Source organism: Thunnus thynnus, chromosome 17 (assembly GCF_963924715.1).
Source record: "Thunnus thynnus chromosome 17, fThuThy2.1, whole genome shotgun sequence".
Lineage (NCBI taxonomy): Eukaryota > Metazoa > Chordata > Actinopteri > Scombriformes > Scombridae > Thunnus > Thunnus thynnus.
The window spans coordinates 21,613,158-21,634,611 of record NC_089533.1 but is presented as its reverse complement, the minus strand read 5'-3'; positions in this window follow the sequence as shown (position 1 = coordinate 21,634,611).

Here is a 21,454-nt window from a genome sequence, read left to right as displayed (position 1 = left end):
AGTGGTGTGTTGTCAACGCTCTTCTGTGGGAATTTCTACTAGCCAAGTGCTTGGAATAGTGTCCTGGGAAGTCTCCTCTCATGTGTCATAACAGTGTGTGTGTGTGTGTGTGTGTTTACACCCCGACTGCCAGCATAATGCAGACTCTCTGAACCTGGGCCTTGCTGCCAAGGTCCTTATTCAGTAAAGCCACCTAATGAATTTTTTGGAGGATTTTTCAACCAGACAGGAGTTTATACAGAGACACTTGAGGTGTTGTGTATAATGACCATTACTTTGAGTAGTGGATGTCTAAATAGACCACTTGTCAAACTAAGAGACACTTTAACGAGAGCAACAAGTGGAAGTTCGGGGCTTTAACCTGTGATTTAGAAGTCAGGGAGAGTTAGGGAGGGGCAGAGAATTACTGTAATTTAGCTGTAAATGCTGTGTCCCCTTTGGAAAAACACCTTGTCTGTACCTTCAAAAGGATGTTCAGCAACTTAAATGGAAGCCAGTTGGTAAGGTGAATTGTTTAGGTGTCTACCTTTCAGTGCTTCTTGTTACCACTCATATTTTTTCTTTGAGACAAGAGGCTGAGTGCTCGAACTGGAATATTACAACTTACATGTATCAGCATGTTGGATTGAATGCATGTCAGAACATTGCTTTAGGCATCAGATCCTTGTCTGTGTGAGCTATGCATCTGAAGGACACGTCACACTAACAGCATTTGGTGAAAATGTTTGTGGGCCACTTTTCCAGCAACACAACCCATTTATTTTCCATTTAAGTAATGGTCTATTACCTCATTTGAATCATTCATCTTGACTTTTCTCAATCGCCAGTGGCTACTTGCGTCCCAAGAAGTATGTTCTGTCTCTGGTGCCTTAAAGGAATAGTTAGACATATTTGGGAAATGTGCTTATTCACTTTCTTGTTGAGAGTTTGATGACTCATGTTTGTATGCTAAATATGAAGCTACAGTCAGCAGCTGGTTAGCTTAGTTCAGCATAAAGCCGTGAAACAGGGAGAAACAGCTAGCCTGGCTCTGTCCAAAATGGAAAAAAAAGCTAACCAGCATCTCACAGCTCATAAAATATCATGTGTGTTGAAAAAAAACTAGATATAACGTGCTCAATAGTGAGCATTAAAGGTGAATTTGATACCTTTGGACAGAGTCGGGGTAGCTGTTTCCAGTTTTTATGTTATGCTAAGATAACTAGCTGCTATCTCCAGCTTCATATTTACCGTACAGACATGAGAGTAGTATCAATCTTCTCATCTAACTCTTGGCAAAAAAGCAAATAAGCATATCCCAGATTGTCAACTTATTCCTTTTAAATCCAGCTTGTTTATCAGTGAATAAATCTAATCATGCATGACATACAGAATAATGGATATGGGCACTAAATCAGCTGTCCAGTAGTGGAAATAAACTACAACTCTCCATTATTAAGTCATTATGTGTTTACCACCTGCCATAGCTTTGACTTATGTAATATGAGTAAACAACAGGTGATCTATCTCACTGATGTGTTGCCTGTGATTGACATCACCATGGCCATGTGATAAGTCAATCAGTAACCAAGGGACCACTGTTGCACGTGTGTTTATATATGTGTGTAATACAAAGGTCAAAGAACTTGAAATGACAACTGCCAATCGTAAGCAAATGCTATCTTTGATGACAGTGCAAGTACAGCATGCGTATGAGTAATTAAAAGCTCAGTAGTCACTTATCCGACTGTGTGTGCTTTGAGGGTCATACAACAGACTTGACTCTTTGCTGACGTCTCACTCCCCATGTCTTCTCAGTTATGAGAAACAAATCCTCATTTTAATGACGGAAACGCACGCACACAACCTCACAAAGTATCCATATGTGTGTGTTTTTGAGCATGCATGTGTTTCTGTGTAGTCTCAGTGTTTACCACTGAATTGACGCTGTTGTGACACCCTCGTGTGACGTCATCGCCTCACTTTTTTCTCTTCAAATAAGGTAACCAGCCAGCCAGGAGGGGTGTCAAGCAATCTCTTTTGCAGCATGTATGGCCACTCCCTGCATTACAAATTACAAAACCCATCCCATCATGACTTCCTGTTCCTCTTATGAGTAAAGATGCTGCAACTTTCTCTGTTCTCAACCTAAGAAGGTCATCTTCAACTAATTCACTCCCACCACACTCTCTCTTCTACTTCTACATCTATGTTGTCTCCTCTTCTTCCTCTTTCTGCCATCCTTATCATAAAGAGCATTTTATATTTTGTGTACATGGCACTGGGCAGCTGAGGCTAAAAACAAGGGCATTTTTGGTGTGTATGTGGGTGTGTGTTTGTGGGGGAGGGGGGAGGAACCATGACAGGCCTGTTGCTAATGGGTAAAGCCGGCCATAGGGGGTGGGCATGAATACTATATCTATTATCCACTCACACACACACACACAGAGTAAAACATCTGCTGCCTTGAGTCTGACTGCTACTAGACTGCAAGACTGCAGTTCAATACAAAAAACATTAGCTGCAATTAGTCCTGAGTGAGGTTGAAAGCTAAAGGCCTGGAAATGTGGATGTCACGAGAGTGCTAGAAAACACTGCGGGTGAGATGAGAGCAAGACATAAAACCATCAAATGGGAGCTGGGTGGAGTAAAGATAGAGACAAAGAGGAGAGGAAGATGATGAGAAATGTTTAATGTCATCTTGGAAATGCATCTCTCTTATCGCCCAAAGTAGTTTCAGTCTTGCTTCACTGCACGTGTGTGAAGTCAAGCTGAATGCAGCAATTTTGGGATTTTCCTCACGTAGAGGTTGAAACATGCATTTAGCTTTTGAAGCAGTGATTCAAAATTTTGTCTTTGAGTCACTGTGTCATGTTTGTCTTTTATTATCTCATCATTCGTCCATTCCCCTCGTTTTGCTAAGCAGGCATTACCATCATCTTCTCTTTCTTTCTTGTCTTTGCAGCCTGTTGAAAAGTGACTGACTGACCTATTGTTTGCCATCTGTGACTGGTCAGAGTTTCAGAGAGGGGAAACCCCTATTCACTACTCTTCCCTCCTCACCCCCTTCCTGCCTCACCTCCTCCCTCCTTCCTCTCTACCCCCCCACACTCCTCCTCCTACCATGATACAGCCAATAGATTGGTTGTCTGCAGCGTCATTGATCCGTGGGTCACCGTGGTGACAGTATGACTCCAAGGCACGGGCCAGTTACCAGCTGTGTGTGTGTGTGTGTGTGCCTGCCAGCTGGCCTGTTCGTGCTTCGATTGGATTAGCTTCCCATTTACGGCCCAAATGGATCCTTAACTCCAACCCCCACCTCACACACACACACACACACCCACGCACACACACAGAGTTTATTGGCCACGCACCACCGTGGCATCCTGATCAGTATCTTATGTCATTTATCAAACCTTAGGAAGTATAAACTTGAATGAATTCTCTGAATGAATTGTTCACACCTGTTTTTTTTTTCATAGCAGTGCGCAGATTACAAAGCACATGTTGTTGTGAGTATTTGAACATGTTTTAGTTGACTTACAGGCTTGGCACTTCCTGTTTTAAAAGTGTGTCACAGCTTGTGTTGGTCTCGCTACAGTTACTGGCATTGGCTCTAAAACAAATGTGATTTGTTAGCGCTGGTGGCTACACGCTAATGCAAAAGGTCTTCAGCTAATAATCGATCAAAGTCTAAAGCTGCGTTGGAGAATCTCGCTGCTCTTTGAAAAATAGTGTGGAACATGATTATCATGGTTCAATCTGATCAAGAGCTTGAAGTGTATAACCCAGTTTTCAGACTTTTTGTTAGAAAAAAAGAGAGCTTTCTGTAATAGCCAAACCAACGTAATAACCACATGCAGGGCTCGAGGCTGTGTTGCTCCTCTGAATGTTGTCTATTTTTTTCTGCTCCTCATGAACACACACCAGGCCCTCTGTCTTCCTCTTCTTCTCTTCCTCTTCCTGTACACCCACCTCACTTCCTCCCAGTGCTCTGTCCTCTTATTGGCCAAAAGCAGAAGCTGAGGTGCCTTTTAAGGTTGTGAGGTTTTTTTATTCAGGTGTCGTGCAGAGCAGGCAGTGATGACAGAGCGGCCTCTATCACCTCAACCATAAAGAGAAAGAGAAAAATGTCAGAATTGAACCCAAAGCAGTACACAGTAGATAACCTGATGTGCTTACTGTTACACTTTTGGAAATGCATGCAAAAACATACACCACACACACACTCTTCAATATACATTAAGGGCCACTCAAAGAAAAGGGGGCATTTTATAGAATGCATGTGTTTTTGTACAAAATGAGAGGAAAACTTCATCCCTATCCTGCTCAGGCTAAGAGGACTGAAAGACTTGTATCTGTATCTAATTCTCTCTCCCACTGACGCACACACACGCACACACACACACATCTTATTCGCCCCCTGCATGGTGGTGAACCCAGGGAGGCTTATCTATCCTCTGCCATCTGTCTCTGTCTGGTGGGAGGGCTTCTCTTTTTAGATTGGCTAATTTCACAAGCTCCCGGTCTTTTGATTGGCTTGTTTTGGGAATTGGGAGCCTCTGACTGGCCTCCGGCCCTGGTCTTACTTCCTGATCTTCCTTATTCCACCGATGCCCCCTCAGCTATGGCTTGAATGTTGTGGGAGAAGTTAGCCACCTACACACGCCCATGCACTTTAGCCTCTAGTCCTTGGCAGTTGGCTCTGTTTGGACGTTCCTTACATAACATCGCCTTACACTCTCCTTTCTCTGTTATTTCTATGTTTCCTCATCTTCTACATATTGTTTCATATCTCTGTGTCATTCTCTGTCACTCTGTTCCTGTTTCTGTCTTAATGTTACACAGAGGAATTTTAGGTGTTTGCCAACTCATACCTCTGTCCACATCCTCTTCTCCTCTCCTCTCCTCTCCTCTCCTCTCGTCCCCTCTCCTCTCCTCTCCTCTCCTCTCCTCTCCTCTCCTCTCCTCTCCTCTCCTCTCCTCTCCTCTCCTCTCTGCATAGTAACCGAGAGCCCACCCTCCGTTTGCCACCAAAAACAACTTCAATGCGGTGCTGCAGCGTGCACCCGGTGCCCCTGAACCGCTGAGTAAAGTTTGCATGCGTTGCTTTGCTTTGTTGCATTGTAACACCTCTTTTTTGTTTTAAGCCAGCATGCAGGTTTGTGTGTGTGTGTTTGTGTTCTAGTGGGCTATATTGTTTTGTACGGTGCGATGCTATTCATTTCTGTTTGCAGTTCCCACCCTACTCTTCTCTCACACTCGCTGTTTGAATGAGCTGTCTGCACAGTGCTGATTGGCTGCCGGTGGCTGCCATATAAGGGCATAGGCCAGCAGCAGAGGCAGGAAGTGGGGTAAAGAGGAAGCGGGGAGCCGGCTCAGAGACCGGCAGCAAAATGTGCAGCCTATAGAGAGTTCATAAGAGACTGCCACACCTTTCCTTCGATCCGTCTCCATCTTTTCTCTGAGTTTATTACATGTCATCCCTTCTTTTTTTTTTTTTAAACATTTCTCTTCTCCTCCTCTACTTTCTGTCTGTAAGATTCTCATTTTTCACCCTGTCTTCTCCCCTCCTCCTGTTTTCTTTCTCCTGACTTAGCATCCACTACTGACTCAAAAACGTGTGTTGCTCATTAGTCATACCTGCTGGACTTATCAGTATGCTTGAAGTGTGTAACAGGAAGCCTCTTAAAATCACTCATGGCAGCAATCTTTCAGCTTAGTGCAGCACACACTAGCTTTATTTTACAGCCGAGGGTCGGACAAAGTCCACTTGGAGCTGTGCCGCAGCAGTACATGGTGCTGTGTTGTGCAGCAGATTGTTATATGAGCATGATGTAATGTGTCAGTGTGAGACAGAGAGAGAACTCTCTGTTCATCTCGGAGCCTGTGAACTCCAGCAGACGCGCCTCAGCTGCAGATAAAAATGAAGAAATGAATGAAGATCCAAACATCCAAACAGAGACATACACACAGACACAAAAGGATATAAAAGCAAAAGAGAGAGGTGAATATAGAAGTTGCTAGAAAGTAGCAGGTCTGTACAGTCAATATGAAGCTAGAGCTGGCAGCCAGTTAGCTTAGCTTAGCATAAAGGCTGGACACAGGGGTAAACACCTAGCCTGGCTCCATCCAAAGGTAACAAAATTAGCCTACTAGTCTCTCTAAAGGAGTCTTGTGCTAAGCTAAGCTAACTGGTTACTGATGTTAGCTTCATATTTATCATATAGATATGAGAGGGGTATCAATCTTTGAACACCCAGCAAGAAAGACAAAAGTACTATTCCTTTAACAGAATCTATGAGATATGAAAAATCCAAGTATTAAAAAATAGATCTTTTGGTTTTTTAAGGGAGGACGGGTCTCAGTGTGAGATTCATGACCAGTATTTGGTCATACCTTTATATGGCCCTGTTACAAGCAACCAAATACATGCCTTTAGGCTCTGTAACATAAAACCTGGTTATGACAATACAATAATAAACTGTGGGTCTTTTGGTGACGGTGAAAGTTAAAAACCTAGACCTGAAATAAACAAATGATCGACAAACAAACGTGTGACTCTTGATGTTGGCATTTTTAGTGACAGGACTGCAGCACGATCTGTTTATTGTGGCGATCACAGCAGTGATAATCATGCGCTTACTTGGTTTTGAATCATGAATTAAGCCAAATTTAATATCCCCTTTCTGTAAACATCCGACCTGCTGAGTTGTCCTTGAGCAAAACACTGAGCTTTAGTTGTTGTCTTGTTACTGACCTTTTTCCTGTAATAGCTCTTTTTCCTCAGTTCTACCCCCCACTTGCTTTGTAACATTGGCATCAATCTAAAAGTTAAAAATATCTGTTGCAGTGGATACAGTGTTTTGATCCAAGTGTCACGTAATGCAGCAGTTGGTCTGAAACTGGCAGGCCGCCGGAGTCTGATTGTAACTGTGAAGTGGCTGTGACTTAAAGGAGGATGACAGCGCTGCCAGTCTGATTTCACAACTCCTTCAACCCTTTTGTCTTTCTCTGTGGGTCTGTTTGTGTTCAAGTTGGCAGTAGTGTGTGAGGTGTTATGCTGTGTGTGTGTGTCTACAGTAATGTGCATTCTTGTTGTGAGTGTGTGTGTGTGTCTATGTGTGTGTGTGTGTGTGTGTGTGTGTGTGGGTGTGTGTGTGAATGTATTTGTTGACCTGAGTGTGTATTAGTGAGGCCACGCCCCCTTCTGTTAACGCTGACGTCCATAAAAGGAGATCTTTAAGTTTGTCACATGACAACAATCTGAGGAATGCAAGTCTGGTCACATGGGATGCTGTCTCAAGGAAATCAGCTTCACCCCCTAAGGATTGTGAAATTATGTGTGTGTCACTGTGTGTGTGTGGAGGCGTGTATTTGTGTTTTGTCCTATTAGGTGTGTGTTGTAATTAGCAAGCACCCACTTTCATTTATGAATCAATGTGTCCGTGATGAACAGTGTATCTTTGTGTCTCTTTGTAGTGTGCCTTCTTATGAGTGTGTGTGTGCACATATGTGTGTGCTTGTGTGTGTGTGTGATTATAGGGGAATTCACAACTCGAGAGATTTCACTTCTCTTTCAGTCGTGTTTCAGTAACTGGAAACTGCAGAGGAGGACGTTCCAATTTCCTTCTCAGTCAGAAGAACACGCTTTTGTGTGTCTTTGTGTGTGTGTGTGTGTGTGTGTGTATGATGAAGGATTGTGAACTCTTTGCGGGGTCTTTAAGCAAGAGTGTTGGTCAGTTACTAAAGTACAAAGGTGGGTGGGTTCTAACCAGACATGTGTCTTTGAATTATTGGAAACATAGACATAAAAGAGCCCACTTCCTGCTTACATCATCTATGTCATAGCTATGTTTAGTATGAGGCATGAAACTTTGCTTTATTATACATGTATACGTGTGTCTATGTATGTACAATAGAAGAAGTAGAAAATCTGCACTCACGCCACTTCCTATGGCCGAAGCCTCTGTGTGGGCTGCAACTGATGCTGCCCTGTGCTGCCTCCTACAGCTGCCGACCCTATACTGAAACCACAAGGCTGTCACTTTTTTTCTTAGCAACTTCCTCTTTGTTCATGATAAGGCACCATATAAGGTTAACAGTCAACAGGTATAGGCTCAGATATCACCACTATACAACATCAGACACTGGCATTGGTGGAGTAGCAGAAACCATATCTGGTATCAAACTGAGGCTCTCTGCACCATCTTTACTTGTACTCGTTGCTCTGTCAGTGTGCATGTTAGTCATGAGGACAGGCGCCTGGCGAGGCTGTTTAGCTGTCATCAGCATACCCTTTCTGTGTTTTTCCGAACTGGGCCAACAGCATCAGCGAGTTCCTGTTTTAGTGTCATTTAAATTTTCCTGAGTTGAGTGTTTTCATAAACGTTGAGCCCTGCTGTCTGTCATTTATTTATTTTTGCTACAACATTAACCCTCAAAAACATATTTCCTCACATTTTTTTGTCTCACCCATGTCTTCTCAGCTGCCTTTAGTTGAGGGTTTTTTTTTTAGGCTTTTTTAGACACCTTAAGGTTTGCCAAGCTAGCAGCTCAGTGAGGCTGTACTTAGGCACAGAAGTGCTTTGAGCTAAATGCTAACATCAGCATTATCACAGTGACAATGCTAACATACTGATGTTTAGCGGGTAATATTTACCATGTTCATTATCTTAGTTTAGCATGTTAGCATGTTATCATTAGCTAATTGTCTATACAAAATTTCATACCAATCCATTTAGTAGTTGTTGAGATTTTTCAACAGACTGACATTGTCATCTACAGAGCCATGTCACTGGAATGGTTAAAGTTGCACAAAATAAATATTAAAATAATGAGTTCATGCAACATGAGAACATAAAGTAGACATAAAATATCTGAATGAAGCTATTCTTCATCTGAACTCTGTCCCTGTATCATCTGAGGAATGTGCTGTGCAGCACTGTACCACAGGAAATTAATAAACAGATTCTAATTCAGGCATCTGCTGTCCTCCCCTGGCAGTTTGTTTCTCTGTGCATGGCCTTCGAGCCCTGCCGTCACTGACTCAGCTCCACAGTACATTCCCACCACCTAACCACCACCCGCGGACTTGTCGGGGAGAGAGTCGGCAAGAGGAAAGGAGACACGGAGAGGAGGGAGAAGAGTTAAAAGTATGGAAGAACGAAGGAGGAAATACAGAATAAGTAAGGAGCGGCTGAGAATGAGAAATAGAGGAGCCTGAGATACAGAAAAAAAGACAGACGTGGATATAAGGAGGATTCCTCCATGATCCTTCTCTGACTCAGGCATTGCTCTTTCCCATCGACATCCCCTCCTCCTCCTTCTCCTCCTCCGTCCCCTCCACCCCCTCCTCCTCCCCCAACCCTGACCTAACAGCCTCGCCCGACATACACGTCCCAGACAAAACCAGAGGTGATGTGATGGTCGGTTCTCCTCAATTCTTTCTCTTTCAGATTGACTCCATTCATGCATTCACTCTCTCCTTGCCATGTCTTGGAGTCTCCTAGACTTTGGTATGTTTCTCTGGCATGGTAATTAACTTCACTATCTGTATGTGTGTGTGTGTGTGTGTCAGACTTGGTTAACAGGTCTGTTAAGTAGTTTGTCCAAATAAAACACCACTCCCTCCTTCCCTCCCTCTTTCCAGACCTTCTTTTCTCCCTCTGCTTTGTTACATTGACTGAGAGAGATTTGCACAAGCTGTGGCCTCGTTGCACTCCCGCTTCCCTCTTTACTCATATTCACTTCCTGTCAAAGGGTTAAAGTAGAAACACTTGTTTTAAAGAACTGACTCAAAATGTTTTTCTGGAAGAGGAAACAAAAAGAGATGAGGTTAGGAAAGAAAGAAACTAAAGAGAAGATGTTTGCGTGTGTGCGTGCATGAGTGTGTGTACTGTACATGCGTGTATAAGTGCATCTGTGTGTATGTGTGTGGTGCAGCTAATTATGTGGGATTCCCTAAGCAGTGGGATGGAGTCAAACCCCCGAAATGTAGGTCAAGAGGCATAGCATTTTCCTCACGCTGTTACATAACCACACACACACACACACACATCGCGTAGTTGGATCCTGCACAACCAACATACAGAACATCAACTGTGCAGGGAAGAGATCCAGTGTAAGCAACTGTGAAAAACTCTTCATGAAACCGTCAATTGCACCTATATGTGCTTGTATTGCTGATATGAAAATGTTCTGCGCTTGTGCATGTGCATGTGTGTGTGTGCCAGGTGTCCAGATATGGCCTTGGTGGCAAATAAAAAGGAGAGATTAGACTTTCGTAGGTTGGCAACTCTCTGCACGGTCATTGGCTGAAGGCTGCAGGTAATCACCTAGACTGGATTGCCTTTTAAGGAGCCAGGTCATGGTCACCGACCTGCTGTAAATCCCTCGTTCACTCCCTCTAGATAGCTACTTTTCTCTCTCAGATGATATAGTTTTTCTCTTTTCCTTCATCCCATGCCTTCCCCTAGTTTCTTTGTTTACCTCCACAGTCTCTTTTTAATTCAGTTGTATGTTTTACACACTCCTCTGTGTTACAGAACGCTCATAAGACATCAGAAAGACAAGGAAGACGTGGAAGAGGAGAGAGAAGGACAAAGAGAGATGGAGGATTGAGAGAAGGGGGGGGGGTCACGCCTTTCTTGGCTCATCTGATTGTAAGCTGATAACCCGGAACATACTACCAAGCTGTTACATAAGGGATAGGAGACACCCTGAGAGAATTAATGTATGTGTGTGTGAGCAGAAAGTGTGTGACACAATAGGCGGCAGGCCCATTTCTGTCCTGTTTTCCTCCTGTTTCTCTGGTAACACAAGGATAACTGGGTTGGTCACACTGTAGGTTTTTTTTTATGTAAAAGAATTTACTTGTATCTGTGGTTCCTTTATGTGTGTGTGTGTGTGAAGGGATCACATTGTTGTTAAGAGGAAATGGGACATGGGACGAGTGTGTGTATGTGTGGGTCTTGGCATTCATTCTTCCTCATTGGAGTGACCCAATTTCACAATATATCACCACAGATAAACTAGTAATCTGTTTGTTCTAGCTGACATACGTCATACTGCTGAATGTCCCGCTCATGTAGTGGAAAATCCTGTAAAACACATCTGTATCATTTTCGATGTAAAGCACGGGGAGTTTGATGGGGAATCATGCTGTTGTTTACATCAATTATTAAAAGAGGAAAATACCCAACGCATGAAACTCCCCTTCAGTCTATCACACTGTGAAAGGGGCTACAGTGCAGTGAAGCATCACAATGTAAGATGTTTTGGTAAACTCCTGGGCCTGACATTATAAAAGAAAAATGAAACACTTCACTTAGTCTGATGATTCATAAAACAGAGGGAGGTTTATGTTTCAGATTCCAGTCTTTAAAAAAATGAAACCTATTCTCAACAAAGAGAGCACTCAAAGTGTGGATATAGTTCTACCAAGGACGCACAGTACTCTAAAATTGTTATTTCAATGGTTTATTTTTTAAATTTTATCTGCTTGTCAATCCAGACCAGCCCAAAAATACATCCAGTGCCAGAAAATAATGGGGTGCATATGCTAGTATGTTTCTAACTTCCAGTGTAACAAAATCCCATAAAATATTGCTGGATCTGCTCCAAAAATGAATATCTTCTTCCTTCGCCCATGGCCTTTCTTTTCCATTAAATGTCATGACAAGAGAGGGAGTTTTTTGAGATATCTTGCTAACTAGCACAACAGACCAAAAACATAATCTCCTTAATGGAAGTAAAAATGATTGATATGACATGAGTTATCCCAGATCATACTACTTTTCAATATGTAGTAGACATATTTTGCTTTTTTGTTGCTGAAGAGTACTGCTCAAGATAAGAGGAGACTTATCTTAAGGATATCCTGGTGCATGAATTTGGTTGCTGCAGCAACAAATAAGCACATATTGTGGAGATTGTATGGGTTTGAGATACAGGGCGATGTTATGGATTGCTATGTGAATTAAGATACAACTGTTACTGCATCTTTAAAATAAACTAGAACCCATTAGTGAAGCGTATAATACTTTACTCCAGGTCTGTATTTGTGATATTGTACATCTGACGTCATATCTCTGGGCTCTGGTTCAGAAAAAGGAGGGTTGGGTTTGATTCACTCAGGCTCTTCTAACACTCACACTCATGCAGTTCTGTCCTCTAGCAGGAAGGGGCACAACTGAGAGCAGTCTGCTTTCAAATGCAGGAGACTTACTCAACTTTTACATTTAATTTGGTCAGCTTTGCCACCTTAATTTGCTACTACTGTATGATATCGTATAAACAAAATCTTTAAGTTTGAAAATGGCACACCAGTAAGCAGAGTTTATCAGTAATCTGTGCATCATACAGGTGGTGGTCAACACACTGAGGCCATTTAGTAGGAAAGGTAAACTAATAAGTTCTTCTAAATAATAATAATAATAATAATAATAATAATAAGTGATTTTGATCCAGAATGTCTTCATAGCACCAAAAGTCTCTTTAAAGGAAACATTTAGCAAATTCAAGTTGTAAACAAACTCTTGGAAAGAGGTAAAGTTGTAATGTACTCTATTATGAGATAGACGTACTGTATCTGTGTGTATACTGTGCTGAAACCAGTGGACCAGCTGGTTTGACCCACAAAGACCAGTGTGTGTGTTTAAGATGACCATCTGTGCCAGATGTTAATGATCCCCCTGTGTGTGTGTGTGTGTGTGTGTGTGTGTGTGTGTGTGTGTGTGTGTGTGTGTGTGTGTGTGTGTGTTGGTAGTGACTGCGTCATAGCACGGTGTGTGCATGTGTGTATGTCAGCAGATGGTGTGTGTCTGTCACACACATGCTCTTTTCCATTATCAGTCCTCAATCATCAATTATTCACACAGGCAGAAAGAATATACTGTAAAATTGATTACATTTCACCCTAAAATCTACAAAATGACATATATATTTCAAACGAATCAAACATGGACACTTTGAGTCAGCTTTTGTTCATGCTTGTTAAACAACAAGTGTGTGTGTTTTTATAGATGTGTATATTATATGCATGTATGTGTATGTGTGGAAAATGAAAAAGAACCAGAGCAGCTAAATCTTTCAGGGGGTCTGTGTAATAAGAGGCCAACAGAGAACAGCTGGTGTTTGTGCTTAACGACAAATGTGTGTGTGTGTGTGTGTGTGTGTGTGTGTGTGTGTGTGTGTCCAAAGAGGCTCTCTAAGGGGGCCTCTAACCCTTTGTTGAATTAGAGCATATCATTAGCATCTAAAACTCCTTATTGCCCATGAAGAGAAAGAAAGAGAGATGAAAAGCTGAGGAGAGAGAGAAGGAGGGAAAGGGGGAAAGGAAGAAGGGGACCCAGGGAATACAGCAGGAGAGCGGTGGCAATGACCAGCAACACCTGCCAGTTCAACCAAATACCCTCTGTGTGTGTGTGTGTGTGTGTGTGTGTCTCCAACCACTGTGGATACACATGTGTCGCTCCCAGTGTGGATCTGTGGGCGTGTGACCATGAAATTGATTCATAAGTAGGCGGATGCTCTGACCAGTGCAGTTTGCTGCTGCCACCAGTTGGTGGAGCAACAGAGCTCCTTTAGACTCCATGAGTGATGAGACAGAGGAAGATTACATGCAGGCAGCAGGCCTGAGAGTAACTCAACATAATGTTTAAGATAAGATAAGACTTGATTGATCCCCAGTGGGAAATTTACATCTTATCTCCTCACAGGCTAAAAGAAGATAAGAAAACAGATAAGAAAACTGATTAAAAATATGCATACCGTAGACAAAAACAAATTAATAAATTAAAGGTATCAGAGAAATTACATTAAAAAAAGCTACATACAATATATAAATTACAATACTTCAGATTATGAGTTGAAAAAAAACTCAGTAGTGCATCTCTAGCAACCATGATGTGGGAATTATATATATATATAGGTATAATATGGGTATGAGTATGAATAATAAATACAATATACATAATATAGTGTTATATATAATATATGTGCAGTATATATAATATACACACACTATACATTAATAATACAATACTATGACATACAGTATATGACAATAACAATTTAGTAATAGTGATATAAGTAATATAATGCAATGCAGATAAAAACAATGTTACTACTACTTCCATAGTAGTACAGTAATACAGTAATACAAGGACAAGGTGCAGGTGTATTGTTGTTACAATGTGCAACATTAAAGCTAAATACTGGATGGTCTACAGGTGTTGTTGTCCATATGCCATGCATCTATTAATTATTAATATGCAGAGTTTATACAAGCTGAACAGGTTTAAAATCCAAGAATATCAAAACTTTGATATTATGATTGTAAAAGATCACCTGTGTGGTCTTTTGATACGCATCACTGTGCAGTTTCCCATCAGTGCTACAGAGCGTTTTAGCATCTTTCAGCTTATTGTTTTGGTTTTAAAGCCCACAGCTTTATTGTTTGGGTTCACTGTCACCTTTTTCAACACTTCATTACAGCAGCAGGCAGCTGTTGTCAGTGACAGATCAACGACTCAGAAAGACTAGCTGGTGAACATAGTGGAGCATTTAGCAGCTAAAGAGCCCTCAGGAGTTAGTGGGGACCAGGAGGAGGCCAAAATGACTTACATTCATTAAGTGGCCAGAAACACTACTTCAAATAAATGCTAATTTTACTCCATATCTGCTGGATATGTAAATAGCCAACTCTTTGCGCACACATTAGCTACAACAACTTAAGGTTGATAAAATGTCAATGTTATGATTACAACTGCTCCCACATTGGTAAGAAATAAACTGATACAGCTTTAAGATGTGTTCATCTTTAAATAAATTGACCAAATCTATTTCTTGAGCATCGTCACATGATACTGTCAGTAGGACAGAAACTCCATTTCGTCTTAAAGATGCTGAAAAAGTTAATACTTTGAAGCTGTTTACAGTCTCAGAAATCAAAGAAGCTACACAAGGTGTTAAGAATAGAAAGGAAACAGGGAAGGAAGGAGGGATACTCAGGCTACTGATCACAGCAACAGTGTTCATTCATAAGGGCAGGATGTGATGTCACACCCTCGCTGAGAGGCAGGAAGAAGTATTTTTAGTGGTGTCCTGATCAAATTTCCCTGTAGTCAGTGCTGGAGGCGCCAATCAGGGCCCACAATCAATTCAAGATCACATGCACACGCACACACACACAAAGAGTGCGCATGTAGATGCTCATGAAAGGGAAATCAGTGTCTTGTTTCATCTCCTGCAAAAGTCAGCGTGTCTGCTGTGGGGGGATGGGGGAGATGAAAATGAGATGATGTGACAGTCGCATACACAGTTGACCGTCATGCTATCACACACACAGACATGTGAACACACACACAAACATATATATGACACTAACATAGAAGCACACTCAGAGAAATGTGCAGACACACAAACACACACCCTTCAGTGCCCCACTCATGCCTCACTGCTCTGTTTCTCTTGACTGACCTATATCTTTCTGTCGGCTACAGGCGTTATGGCCACACACACACACACACACACACACACACACACACACACACACACACACACACACACACACAGCTACACACACTTCATAATGTGTTAAACAGAGGGAGAAGCTATGAAGTTGCTCTCAACTGGCTCGACTGCTTTGCTGTTGCCATGACAATAAGCGGGTGGTGAAACTGGAGGCACCCCCAAAGCACACATGCACACAAACACACACACACGGCTATACACACATACTGACCTTTGACCTGACTGCTGTGGGGAGAATGGAGTCGAAGGCAAGGAGGGGAGTGTGTGGGGTTACCCAGTGGCTCCAGCAGCTTCCAGCTCTTTGTTGGTGGAGAGGAGGCCCTTGGTAGGGCTGCAGCTGTTTGCACGCACACACACACACACACACAAACACACACATTCCTCAGTGATTGCAAGAGACACTAGCACACACATCTCACACACTCATACAGCCATACACAAGACCTTGAGTAACATTTATGTAACATTTTCTACAAGGCTCAAGTGTGAATAAAATGGTAATAACTGTGTTAATAATCGATACGTGCAAAGAATGCAGCTTAACTTGCTTCACAATAAAAATAGGTGAAATGAAAAATAGGTACAAAGTGACATAGTTGTCAAGTAAAATACTAAACAGTAATACAGAGACAGGCAACATTTCAATATACAGAAATATTACTAGTTTTAAATGCTAACTAATTTCCTTGGGAATGATATCCCACAGTTTGGGTTAGGGTTCAATAAGGGGAGATCAATTGGAAGTGTTTAACAATATTTATTGATGTTAGTGACAGAAAGAGTTTTAGCGATTAGACTCCATTGATGTGAAAAATCTTCATTAGGCGTATATGAAGATAGGAGAGAGGACAGGATTCCCCCCAGGGTCTAGACGCTGGTGATGGAGGAGTGGAGTCAGCAGGTGGTTGATGAAAACCTTTGGATGAGTCCCCCTGGATACCATGGAGGTCATGGTGGTGATGGGGGGGGGGAGGGGGGTGGTATGTGTATGTCTGAAAGATAGAATGGCAGAAAAGCAGTGATATTTAAAGAACAGCGTCTGGGGACTGATTGGCTTGAGGAACGCTGGCAGAAAGATCATTGGTCAGGTAAGGTGATGTCAGAATTGTGAATGAAGAGATTTTGACAGTGTGGGAAAATTGAAGTGACAGAGAGCGTCAGAACAGGAGGAAACAGACATCCACCCACATTGGAATATAGGCAGAACATAAGGGAAGAGATCTTCATTCTTGAACTTTTGCCAAAGCTTCATCTACAGTTGATAAAATTAGCAACAGTTATTTCAGCTGATAAATTCCACAGTTGCCGGCTAGAAATAAGAGCCCTGTCTTTTTTTCACTTCTCGGTGAAATGGAGAAACAAATATTTCAAAAATTAATGTAATTTTTGAGTGTTAAATCTGCCACCTTTACCATTGAAAACTGCAAATGTGCTGCACTACAATGGAAAGCTTGAAAAGTGTAGTAACAGTAACTAAGGCTTAATGTTAGGGAATGGTCAATCATCCCTTGGGGACAAAGTAAAGTTTAAAGCAGCTATAATTTATATTTTTTATAATAACAATTTCTGAAATGACAATGTCTGATGTCAGAGGCGTCATGAGTCTCAGCTCATTGTTTAGTTTGTTTAGTTGTCTGGCCCGCAACTTTAGTGTTTTGGTTCACTCTCAGCGTTCTCACAGCATTGTTTCAGATGCAGCAGGAAGTTGTTTTCAGAGAAAAAGCTCTAAAAACCCACTATACACAACCTGCTCATCACCAAACAGCAGACTAGCAGTTAGTGACTAGCTGGTGAACATAGTGGAACATTTAGAGGCTAAAGAGCCAGATATTTCCCTCAGGAGTTGGTAGAGACCAAAAACAGAGCTAAGAGAGACTTACATTCGGACTTACATTCATCACGTCGTGGACAGAAACACAACTGGAAATGAATGATAATGTTGCTCAGTAACTGTTGGATTTGGAAATTAGCAACTGTTTGCTAACAAGTTCTACATATCGGCTTAAAAAGTGATGATGTGTAATGTTGTGTTCACAACTTGTTTCTGCTTCACCAAATGTGGCCAATCAGTTAATGTGGTTTAAAAAAACAAAAGATGCATAATTTTCTTATGACTGAGTGAACATCTAACAAACCCACAATGGCAAAAGAGGAAAACCAGAGTTAAATGCTTCCACTTTTCAGCTCTGGACAGAAGTCTAGCAGCAGAATTTTAAATAAGTTTTAGTCCATCAATGAGCTTTTTTTAAGGAAGGCAAGTGAAAAGTGCATTAGAGTAATCTTGCATACTTGAGATGAAAGCATGAATTAGCTTTTATGGCAGATTTGATTTGATATTCTTGGGTAATGTTTGCCTTTTGGCCTTTGCCAACTTCTATCATGGACATTTTTGAGATTTAACAGATGATTCTCACTTGCTACAGGGCACAAAATGATTACAAGAGACCTGCCTGATCCCAGTTGGAAGGGGTCTGAGAAGCCCAAATCAGGGCTGTCACAACTGATTTTTTATACCAAATAAAAAGAGTTTAAATTAGATTTAAATAACTCTTGAGGAGCCACACAGATTTCCTGCCAAACTTTTCTTTTGTTCTCTGTCTTCTTCTTTGTGAATAAACATTGACCATCACAACCAGACAAAGAGGAGAGGGAGAGAGAGATAGAGAGACAGAGAGAGGCTGTCTCAGGACATGTGCCATTATGTAAATGATCAATACAATCAATAGAAACACCAGCTGTAATCAGGGATAAGTACAAAAAACCATCAGGTCATCTGCTGCCCTCACTAGAACCCATCACATGTGAGCAGTGATGGGACACTGAGAAATAATCAGAATTTCACACTTTTATGGAAACACTGAGATATTTGTGTCATGTACCTGAAGCAGCGTCACATGATTTACTGCGTGACCGGAGCACCAGAGCGGGACAGATCATGACATGATGTCTGATGGCCTCACCCACATATAGACCCATCACCAATGAAACACACTACTGACGCCGATCAGGCTGCATCCATTTAGTTGGTCAATGGTTGCCGTAAAATTTAGGTTAATGCAGAAGAGGTGACACAGATCTTCACCCTACATGTTTTTTCATAATCATTTTGCTGTGTATCACCATCCTGAACCAGCCAAAGCTCGAACTTGTCGGCTTAAATCTGATTCAATCCCAGCTGACCCGATATGAGACATGCAGACCAAGGACACTCTGGACACATTTGTATGCACGTATGCACGCCTGCATATTGCACAATAATTTCTACAGTTTGGTATTGTAATGACTGATGGAGTGAATATAGGTCAAAGGAGAGGCACAGATCCCCCTCAGCTCTCCACTTCTCTCTCCACCCCATATTCACACCACTCGCTCTCCTTTTCCTTTCCCATTCTGGTCATTTCCTTCTTCCCTCAGGGAAATATACAGTCGACGTTTCTACTTCATTGTCTTCCTCTCTCTCACTCTTTCAAATGCCTCTTTATTGTGTTTCAATCAAGTTTATGAGTCATGACTAAAGGCTACAACAATATCTCCATAGCTGCAGTCAAAAACAATAAATAGGGAAATTTTGGCCTTTAAATTAATTAGACTCTACTTAAAAAAAAACATGGCTGGACTCCCCATTTCAATAAAAACTCACAATCTGGCCTTTGGTTGGCCATATTTTCTAGCCACATCTGGAAAGATGTTTCCTGATTGGTGGACAATGTAACGCAGCAGTGAAAAAAGAAGCTCTGATTGGCCCAAGCTCAGAGGTGTGTGATGAAAAAGGATGCTGATTGGTCAGTTTTGTGTCTTCTGACGCAGTGCTGCAGTGCTGCTCCGTCTGCAGGTGTTGTGAGTGCAGCAAGTGTGTCAGTGTGTCAGTGTGTGTGTGTGTGTGTGTGTGTGTGTGTGTGTGTGTGTGTGTGTGTGTGTGTGTGTGTGTGTGTGTGTGTGTGTGCACTTGCTCGCTGCAGCAGACTGCCTGCCCTTCATCAACCAACAGATTTGAGGCTGGTCTCCATAGCAACCATCCTCAAAGCTCGGCTTGTGAACAAAGACAGCTTCCCTCTCTCCCTCCCCTCTTCCTTTTGACCAGGAGGGCCAGAATCCTTCTTTCCAGTGTGTGTGTGTGTGTGTGTGTGTGTGTGTGTGTGTCTGTGTGTGTATGCATGTGTGCAGGAGTGTGTTTGGGTGAGATCAGAGCATCTCTCAGTGTCATTTCCCCATGAATGTTTTTACCCGTGTTGATTTGTTTGACTGGCAGGTGTATATTGATCACTATGTCACTGGCTCAGCTCAGATGTGAACATTACGAATCACTTTGCTGATTCGAATCACTTAGTTCAGTTTAGTTTGAAGATTCATAGTCACTGACAGTGTAGTTCGCTCACTTTTACCCTAAACTAAGCTGTTCAATGCACGTCAGTATGTACATCAGTTAGTGAATCTATCACCTCTCTTGTTGCTGCGATGTTCTGCACTAACTCTCACTGTCTTCAGTTCAGTTGAACATTCAGTCTGTTGCTGATTCAAGCTGTTACGTTCAGTACAAAACTTTACAAGCACTGTTTACAAGGCTAACAGCTCAGCAGCCAACTATTTGCAACAGAGAAGTCAGATCATGATCATTTATATGGCTTTCACTGTCTTTCAATAAGCTTTTAACCAGGCAGTAACTTATTATAAATCACAGCTGAGTTGACAACAGCTCTCAGACACCAGTGAGCAGCTCCACTGCTAAAAGCTTCTTACTGATTGGGTCAGTTCAGTTTAACGATTCAGTATTAAAGATTCATTCTTTACGTGTACTTCTCAGCTGCCTCTAAGCTGTTCTGTTGTGTTTAGGCTCATAGAAACCAATTTATTGAGATAAAGCAAAAAAAGATAATTGGGAGATCTATTGTAGTCACTCTGGATTCATCAGATATTTTCAATAACTGTGAGAAAGCCTCTTCCTGCTCAAAAACCCACTGCCTGTGGCTGGTGGAGACTTCAGAAGAAGCACAGTTAATCACACATCCAGCTGCCACATGTTTCCCACATGAAAACAAAACTCCAGATTCAGATTGACAGACAGACTTTGACAGAATGGACACCTGTTAGTTTGGAGATACTGACAGACATTTACAAAATGGATATGACCACGTGGGAAGCGAACACTTCCAGTTCATTGTGTTGAGGATTTTGGTAATGAGGACGGCATTTCCTGAGCAGCTAACAGACTCACAGTGGAGCGCTGAGAGTGTTGACGGTCTGTTAATCCCACAACAAACCTGAATCAATTCGGATCCTCATTTGGTTCCTCTTAGTTCATTTATGCTGCAGTTTGGCACAGGATGATGTGAGGGATTTGCACTTTGGAGAGAAAGCTTATTGATGCTGCTGCACCAGACAACACCAATCGATCCCAAATAAGTTTTTATTTTAGGAGCAGTATGCGGTCATGCTACAGAGGTTGGCTGCAGAGGCTGGATCACCGTCTTGAAGGTGAATCTGCTTCTAAACCATCAGCTACTAAAATCACAGATGATGCAAATGTTGTTCATACGGACTGAAACAGCTGAACTTTTATGATGAATTACTGTTTTTTTCTGAAAGATCTCTAAAAATAAAATCAGGTGACTGAAACATTAAACAGCTGGCAGAAGTATAAAGGATGAAACTGACATTAAATCACAGTTTTGACCTCACAGTCCAGGTTTAATGTTGTTGTTCAAGGTGTGTTTTTGTTGCAGCTAAATGTCTTTACCCGATTTATAATTAAGCTTTTGTAACACAACAGAAATAAATATTTTTGCGTGTCTATGTTGCAGGGAAAACTACATCAGACCAAGTCCCATGATCATATTAGAGTGTGATTCTGGAGCAGAAATGACATTGAGATTTGATTTGTTTGAAGATGTACTGTCTGAAGATTGGATTTATCCAGACTGCAGGAGAGAGACAGGGAGAG